Source organism: Pteropus medius, unplaced genomic scaffold, assembly GCF_902729225.1.
Source record: "Pteropus medius unplaced genomic scaffold, Ma_sr-lr_union100, whole genome shotgun sequence".
NCBI classification, from domain to species: domain Eukaryota; kingdom Metazoa; phylum Chordata; class Mammalia; order Chiroptera; family Pteropodidae; genus Pteropus; species Pteropus medius.
In genome coordinates, this window is record NW_024344791.1 from 1 (window position 1) to 7,679 (window position 7,679).

General features: G+C 60.4%; 3 non-coding genes across 3 annotated transcripts; all 3 read right to left on the reverse strand.

Annotated features, from left to right (window-relative positions):
• Positions 1 to 3,900: 3,900 nt before the first annotated feature.
• Positions 3,901 to 4,019, reverse strand: LOC120610972 (5S ribosomal RNA). The gene has a single exon (XR_005655041.1). It is a non-coding gene; the product is annotated as a 5S ribosomal RNA (ribosomal RNA).
• Positions 4,020 to 5,615: 1,596 nt separating this feature from the next.
• Positions 5,616 to 5,734, reverse strand: LOC120610971 (5S ribosomal RNA). The gene has a single exon (XR_005655040.1). It is a non-coding gene; the product is annotated as a 5S ribosomal RNA (ribosomal RNA).
• Positions 5,735 to 6,451: 717 nt separating this feature from the next.
• LOC120610970 (5S ribosomal RNA) lies at positions 6,452 to 6,570 on the reverse strand. The gene has a single exon (XR_005655039.1). It is a non-coding gene; the product is annotated as a 5S ribosomal RNA (ribosomal RNA).
• Positions 6,571 to 7,679: the final 1,109 nt, after the last annotated feature.

Genomic DNA, 7,679 nt, shown 5'->3' on the forward strand with positions numbered 1-7,679 from the left:
TGGGCGGGGAAAGCTACTTAGCTGCAGACAGGAGCCATATCTTCTGGAAAAGAAAGAACTCTGGCAGGGCCAAGAGCCAAGGAGAGCAATAGACGAGGAAACATGGGGGCGGAGCTTGCTGTAATGAAGGAGCTCTGCCTGGCCCCAGGGTCAAGGGAGCTGGTGACATGCCCAGGTGGATTTCAGGACCCTGTGGTTCAGTGCATGCAGTAAACCTTCCATTCTGAAAGCAATACCTCCTTCCCCTCGCCTTATGAAGTGGGAGTGTTAATCGCTGTCTCATAGGCTGGGTGGCTGAGAATGAGGAGGGCACTGTTTGTCTTCCTAGTTCACAGCGCTCTGAATCCATAGGTGCTGTGCCCCAGGAGCTGAACCTGTGGAATCATGCCTGAGGAGTTTTGCCTGCACCTGGACTTTAGGCAACGAGATACGCAGAGATAACTTTGGTGATTAAATGGACTTTGGAGTCTTGGGAATGGGTAAGGATAGTTTGCCTGTGAGGGGATGTGAACTATCGTGGCCAGAGGATGGACTATGGACACTGCAGAACAGCCTCCGAAGGGCCGTGCCTTCCTGTGTTCACACCCCTTGCAGCGCGACCTTGCCACTCTCCTCTGAACAGATGGGGTCCGTTCCTCTAACTGGCCTTGTGACTTCCTTTGATTAACTTTCTTTGGGCAGGAGGCAGGCGAAGGAGGTAGGAGAAAGTGGTGGGAGTGACATTACTTGAGATCCAGAGCTCAGATCTGCATAGGTGCCATAGCTTCCACAGTCACCCTGTGAGCACCAGGTGCGTCAGGGAGCCTGGAGTGAAAGACTAGAGAGGTGCCTGGCCATCCCAGCTGTCCCAGCCGAGACCAGCCTCAGCCCACCTGCCAGCCGAGTAAGCCCAGGGAAAGATGACAGAATAACCACTCGATCCATCTGCAGAGTCATGAAAACATGACAAATTTTGTGATCTTAGGCCCTAGGTTTTGGTATGGTTTGTGACTTAGTAGATAACTGGAACCGTAGCTGTAGTAGTTAAGTAAAGAGTAAGGTGTACCTCTTACTAGCGCACGCGTTATCTGTTTATGTTGTGCTATATTATTCGCCTGAAGAGAGATGGCAAATTATAATAATCATAAATGCCTCGAATTGACGAGTATTATTTAACATTTATTGAGTAACCATTAACTACAGTATTATCTTTACACTAAAACGAAGCAATCATCTAATAAACATTTTTTGCTTTGTATACATCTTGACATTGATACAAATACAATCTCAGTATACCTGCTACTTTTATATCATAGGAAGAGTAATTGCCATTCGCTGCAATACCCTCAAATGAGTTCCAAAGTGGATAGAGAAGCCACGTAAAGAAGAAAGGAAAATATTTCATAGAGATCATTATTACCTGGACAATAAAGAAACCCCAGATGTAGAGATACAATGGAACAATAAAAACAATGGTCATCAAAAAGTCAGGAACTGGTCTTTTTCTGGATAACAGTTTGTTTTGGTGAGGTCGTGGGACTGTGTAGAACTTGTTCATGTCTCCTTTATTCATGTGGTAAGTAGTTATCAATGTGCCAGGCACTGTGTTAGATGCTGGAGGTGTCCTAGCGAGTGAGGCAGGTATGGTTTCAGGTCACACAAAGTCGGCGGGGGGTTAAGGTCTGATGGCTAATGGAAATGTGAATACACTGTGTGACTGTCGTGACAGGATAGGACAAGATAGTAATAGGATTTTGTTGATTCTTCTTAGGTTTGTTTTTTGTTTGTTTGTTTGTTTGTTTTGTTGTTGTTGTTGTTTTTAGCTCAGTACCTTCCAGACTACAACTATAAAAACTCCGCTGCTCATTCTGTAAATTGTTCACTTTTGCAGGGAGTACTATATCTTGACCCTTTAATTCCCAGGTTCCAGTAGACCTGTGAATGCCCTTGCATCATATCTTAGGGGACCCTTACATTATATTGTGTCCTGATACTACTGACCCACAAAAGATGATGCACGTCAGAAGACATAATTCTTTGATTTTTCCTTAGGATTTCCATCTGTGGCCTAAATGCACTTTTGGAAGAGTATTTTCAGAGAGCAAAAGGAAGACTCTTCTGTCATATGGGGAGATTCAAATGTCTAAAGCCTGCTTTTCCTCGTGCCCCTTTAGATGGACGGCAGGGACTCCCAGCCTCACTTTTGGTTGTTTTTGACTCTGCTGCCTCACAGGCGTCTGAAGACCAAGACCTGCCTTATTTATCTGTGTAGACACTGTAAACACGTAATAAATGTTGCATGATTCAGAGAAACACTGAAGGAAAATTCACATTTGATACATGACTATTTTCCTATTGTGTTTTTATCTGAGCATATTTAAAACTTTGATTTTTAAATCCCTTTAGAAAACTGCTAATAAAGAAAACAAACAAAAGAAAAAAATTAAATTAACATAGAAAGTGGGACTAGAACTGAGCCTGTTTTTTTTTTTACTCTTTTACATGTGAAAGACCTCAAGAAAACAGTTTCTAATTGTCTTATGTTATTTATAAACTTCATTATTGTTTATGTGTCAGGGACAGTATCATCCAAAAACAAAACTAGAACGGTAACCTGTTTTGTGAAATGAAAAGTTAACCAGAACGCATCGTTTCAGTAGGACGCCGTCGCTACGGTGCCAAACAGGCATTTAAAAAATGAAAGGGAAATTAACAAAAATTTACTTCCTCTGACGACAGATGTGGGAAAATTTCCTCACTAAAGAAGCAGCCTTCGAGAAAGAACGCTGGCTGCAGGAGAGCGCCGTCTGGAAATCGCTGCAAAGTGGTCAGCGAGGGGCCTCGTCCCGGGGTCGCCGAGTCCGGGGTCGCGCATGTCCCTCCCCGGACGACAGGCGACTCGGGACCTTCTCCTGCGACGCGTCCAGGAAACACTGAGAGAAGGGTGACGCCCTGCGTCCTGCCGACCCCACCCACCCAGCCACTGCGCCCCTCGCTTCCCCCCTCCCCTGTCTCCTCCCCCTGTGCCCTCCCCGCCGAGCCCCTGTCCCCTCCCCTGTCCCGGCCCGCCTTGACTGGCAGTCGGCCTCCGCAACACCGGCCAGAGCCGCAGCGGGGGCGGGGGCGGGAGCGGCAGCCATGGCCGTGGCCGGCGTGGATGAGCGCTCGCCTCAGCTGCCCGCGCCCCAGTCGGGAGGCGTCACCCCCCCGCGCCGCCGCGCTGGCGAGAGAGATGAGGCGGTGCAGACCCCTCGCCGGGCAGGAGCTACCCGCGCTCCGAAGTCCCGAACGCGGCGCGCAGGGCTTGGGGGGGCCGGGAGAGCGCGCGCCCGCCTCGCCCCTTCATCCCGGGCCTTGGCCGGGCGCCGGCCGTGCCGAAGGTCTGGGGGGGCGCTCTCGCATCCTAGGACTGCCCAGGCCCCGGGCCACCCGCCTCCCCAGTCTTGGTGCTCGGCAAGACCCCGACCCGGGCGTCACCCACCATCCTCTCGGCCACCTGGGCACCTAGGCAGGTACGGCCTTGCCACGTCCCGGCCCGGCCCTGACCCAGACCCACCCCTCCCCTGCGCTCCCCGCCGTGGCCAAGCCCGACCTGCCCAAAACCACGCGGAGATGCCGGCGACACCACCAGGCAACGCTTCAGCCCGAGACCTCGCCCTCCGCCCAGAGCCCTCGGCCCTTGGGGCTCGGTCCCGCGGAGCCAGGGACGGGAAAGGCCCCAAGTAGAGAGAGAAAAGAGCCCAGAAGCTGCAGGAGCGCAGGTGGAGGCGGGAGGTGGCGAGGGGCGCATGGCTGTTCATGCAGCCCTGGGGCTCGGGCGGCTGCCCAGGACCCCCGAGACAGCCTGCCAGCGAACGAGCAGAGCCCGGGGGCGTCTAGGGGCACCCTGGCTTGAGGGCGGCAAAAGGAGGGGGCGGCAAAAGCCTACAGCACCCGGTATTCCCAGGCGGTCTCCCATCCAAGTACTGACCAGGCCCGACCCTGCTTAGCTTCCGAGATCAGACAAGATCGGGCGCGTTCAGGGTGGTGTGGCCGTAGACGGGAGAAGACGTCGCCTGCCGCCCCAAGAGCTCGAGCCTGACCTCCCGGTTGCCAGAGACGTCCGCGCCTGCACCGCACCTCCTCGGAGATTTGCAGGGGTTCCGCGGGTGACACGGAGGCGAGCAAGCGCCAGCCTCGCTAAGACACCGCGGGCCTTGGCCGGTTCCCGGCCGTGCAGAGGTCTGGGTGGGCGCTCTCGCATCCTGCGACTGCCCAGGCCCCAGGCAGCCCTTCTCCCCAGTCTTGGCCGCTTGGCAAGACGCCGGCCCGGGCGTGGCCCGCCATCCTCTCGGCCACCTGCGCACCTAGGCACCTGCGGCCGGCTAAGTCTGGGCTCCGGCGCTGACCCAAACGCACTCCTCACCTGCGCTCCCGCCCCCCAGCCGTGCCCGACCTGCCCAAACGCACACAGAGCCCCCGGCCACACCCCGAGACATCGCTTCGGACGGACGCAGCCCTCGCCCTGCACCGGGACCAGGGACCCGCCCAGTCCGCTGCCCCTCGCCTCCACATCGACTCTCACCATCAAGAGAGACAGGGGGACAAAGAAACCAGAGACAGAGTGAGTGACAGGGAGGGAAGGAGAAAGGAGGACACAGGTTCCCAGGGCAGGAGTCCCAATGAGAGCCACGAAGGAGGGGACCGGGACGGGGTCGCCGGGGAAGGGGAGGGCCGCGGGAGCTGGCTGCGGTCAGACACAGAGAGACAGAGAGGAGGAAAGGGACCGAGACGGAGAGAGAGAGACGAGAGAGGAGAGGCCGTGCCCGCCCACAGAGAGCGGGACGGGGCACGCAGACGAGCGCACCGACGCACAGAGCCGGACCCCGACTGTGACCCCGAGAGCCTGCGGCCGCCCTGAAGAGGCCGCTTTCACAGCAGAGGGTGATCGTGCCGGGGCTGGGCTCGGGCGGGGAGGCGGTTCGTGCCCTGTGCCCCGTGCCCCGGGACAGGCCGGGACTCAGGGAGACTCGTTGTGCTCAAGTCCTGCCGGGGGTCGCGCCGCAGAAAGGGAAGACGTTCCGGCTCCCTGGAGTATGTGTGTTGTGCGTGCGTGTGCGAGTCTGTGTGCGTGTGTGCGTGTCTGTGTGCGTGTGTGCCTGTGTGGCCGTTCGCTGCGGCCTGTCGCGGGCAAGAAGGGCTCTCGCCGCGCACGCGCTCTCGTGCGTCTCAGCCTCTCTGACGCGGCTGGTCGGTCCCGCTTCCCGTCCGGCTGTGCGGGACGGCCTGGCGCCTGGTCCGAGGGCCTCTGGCTGTCCCGTGAGAAGGGGGGAAGCAGCCTGCGGGCCGAGACTTGAGGCTTCGGGCGGAGCGGGGCTGGTCAGGGCACGGACGGGCGAGTGGTGCTGGCGGGTCCCGCGTCCCGGGGGTGCGAGCGCACTCTCAGCGTGTGTCAGAGACGGCGGTGCTTGGGGCTCAACCTCGCGAAGCCCAGGAAGGGAAGGGCCCGGAGCGGAGAGAGGAAACAGCCCACGGCTGGCTGCAGGAGCGCTTGGGCTAGGGCGGCTGCCCGGGACCCCCGAGACAGCGAGCGAGCAGGGCCCAGGGGCGTCAGGGGTCACCCTGGCTTGAGGGCGGCAAAAGGAGGGGGCGGCAAAAGCCTACAGCACCCGGTATTCCCAGGCGGTCTCCCATCCAAGTACTGACCAGGCCCGACCCTGCTTAGCTTCCGAGATCAGACGAGATCGGGCGCGTTCAGGGTGGTGTGGCCGTAGACGCGAGAGGTTGGCGCCTGCCGCCCCAAGAGCTCGAGCCAGGCCTCCAGGGCGCCGGAGATGCCCGCGCCTGCAGCGCACCTACTGGAGGGGAGTTGGGGGGGTTCCGCCGGCGAGGCGGAGGCGAGCAAGAGCCAGCAGCACTAAGGCACCGCGGGCCTTGGCCGGTTCGCGGCAGTGCCGACGTCTGGGTGGGCGCTCTCGCATCCTGCGATTGCCCAGGCCCCGGGTAGCCCTTCTCCCCAGTCTTGGCCGCTCTGACGCGGCTGGTCGGTCCCGCTTCCTGTACTGGCTGTGCGGGGCGGCCTTGCGCCTGGTACGAGGGCACCTGGCTGTCGGGTGAGAAGGGCGGGGAGAAGTAGCCGGCCGACACTTGAGGCCTCTGGCTGTGCGGGGCTGGGCGGAGCGCGGCGGGGCAGGTGGGGGTGGCCGGTTCCGCGTCCCGGGAATGCGAGCGCACTCCCTGCATGGGTCAGTGACCGCGGTCCTTGGAGCTCGGCCCCGCGGAGCCCGGGAAGAGAAGGGCTCGGAACGGAGAGAGGAAACAGTCCAGGGCTGGCTGCAGGAGAGCAGGTGAGGGCAGGCGAGGACGCGGAGCGCGCGGCCGTTGGAGACGCCCTTGGGCTCGGGCGCCTGCCCGGGACCCCCGAGACAGCGAGGGAGCGAGCGAGCAGGGCCCCGGGGGGCGTCTGGGTGCACCCTGGCTGGAGAGCGGCAAAAGCCTACAGCACCCGGTATTCCCAGGCGGTCTCCCATCCAAGTACTGACCAGGCCCGACCCTGCTTAGCTTCCGAGATCAGACGAGATCGGGCGTGTTCAGGGTGGTATGGCCGTAGACGAGAGAGGATGTCGCCTGCCGCCCCAAGAGCTCGAGCCTGGCCTCCGGGGCGCCGGAGACGCCTGCGCCTGCAGCGCAAACTCCTGCTGGGGGAGGAGGTTGCTTGGGTTCCGCCGGCAGGGTGGCGGCGAGCCAGCGCCAGCCGAGCTAAGGCCCCGCGCGCCTTGGCCGGTTCCCGGCCGTGCGGAGGTCTGGGTGGGCGCTCTCGCATCCTGCGACTGCCCAGGCCCCAGGCAGCCCTTCTCCCCAGACTTGGCTGCTTGGCAGGACGCCGGCCCGGGCGTGGCCCGCCATCCTCTCGGCCACCTGAGCACCTAGGCACCTGCGGCCCGGCTAAGTCCGGGTTCCGGCCCTGACCCAGACGCACTCCGCCCCTGCCCTCCACCCCGAGCCGTGCTCGACCTGCCGAGACACACGCGGAGCCCCCGGTCACACCCGAGACATCGCTTCGGACGGACGCAGCCCTCGCCCTGCACCGGGACCAGGGACCCGCCCACTCTGCTGCCCCCTCGCCTTCACATCCACACTCTCCATCAAGAGAGACAGAGAGAGAGGGAGATATGAGAGACAGAGGGACAGAGAAACCCAGAGACAGAGCGAGTGACAGCGAGGGAAGGAGAAAGGAGGACACAGGTCACCAGGGCGGGAGGCCCAGTGAGAGCCACGAAAGAGGGGTCCGGGACGGGGTCGCCGGGGAAGGGGAGGGCCGCGGGAGCTGGCTGCGGTCAGACACAGACAGACAGTGAGGAGGAAAGGGACCGAGACGGAGAGAGAGACGAGACAGGAGAGCCCGTGCCCGCCCACACAGAGAGCGGGACGGGACACGCAGACGAGTGCACCGACGCACAGAGCCGGACCCCGACTGTGACCCCGAGAGCCTGCGGCCGCCCTGAAGAAGCCGCTTCCACAGCAGAGGGTGGTCGTACCGGGGCTGGGCTCGGTCAGGGGAGGCGTTTTGTGCTCCGTGCTCAGTGCCAGGTGCTCCGTGCCCCGGGACAGGCTGGGGGCTCGGGGAGGCTCATTGTGCTCAGACTCCTGCCAGGAGACCCGCTGCAGAAAGGAATGATGCACGGGCTCACTGGAGTTTGTATGTGTGCACGCGTGCATGT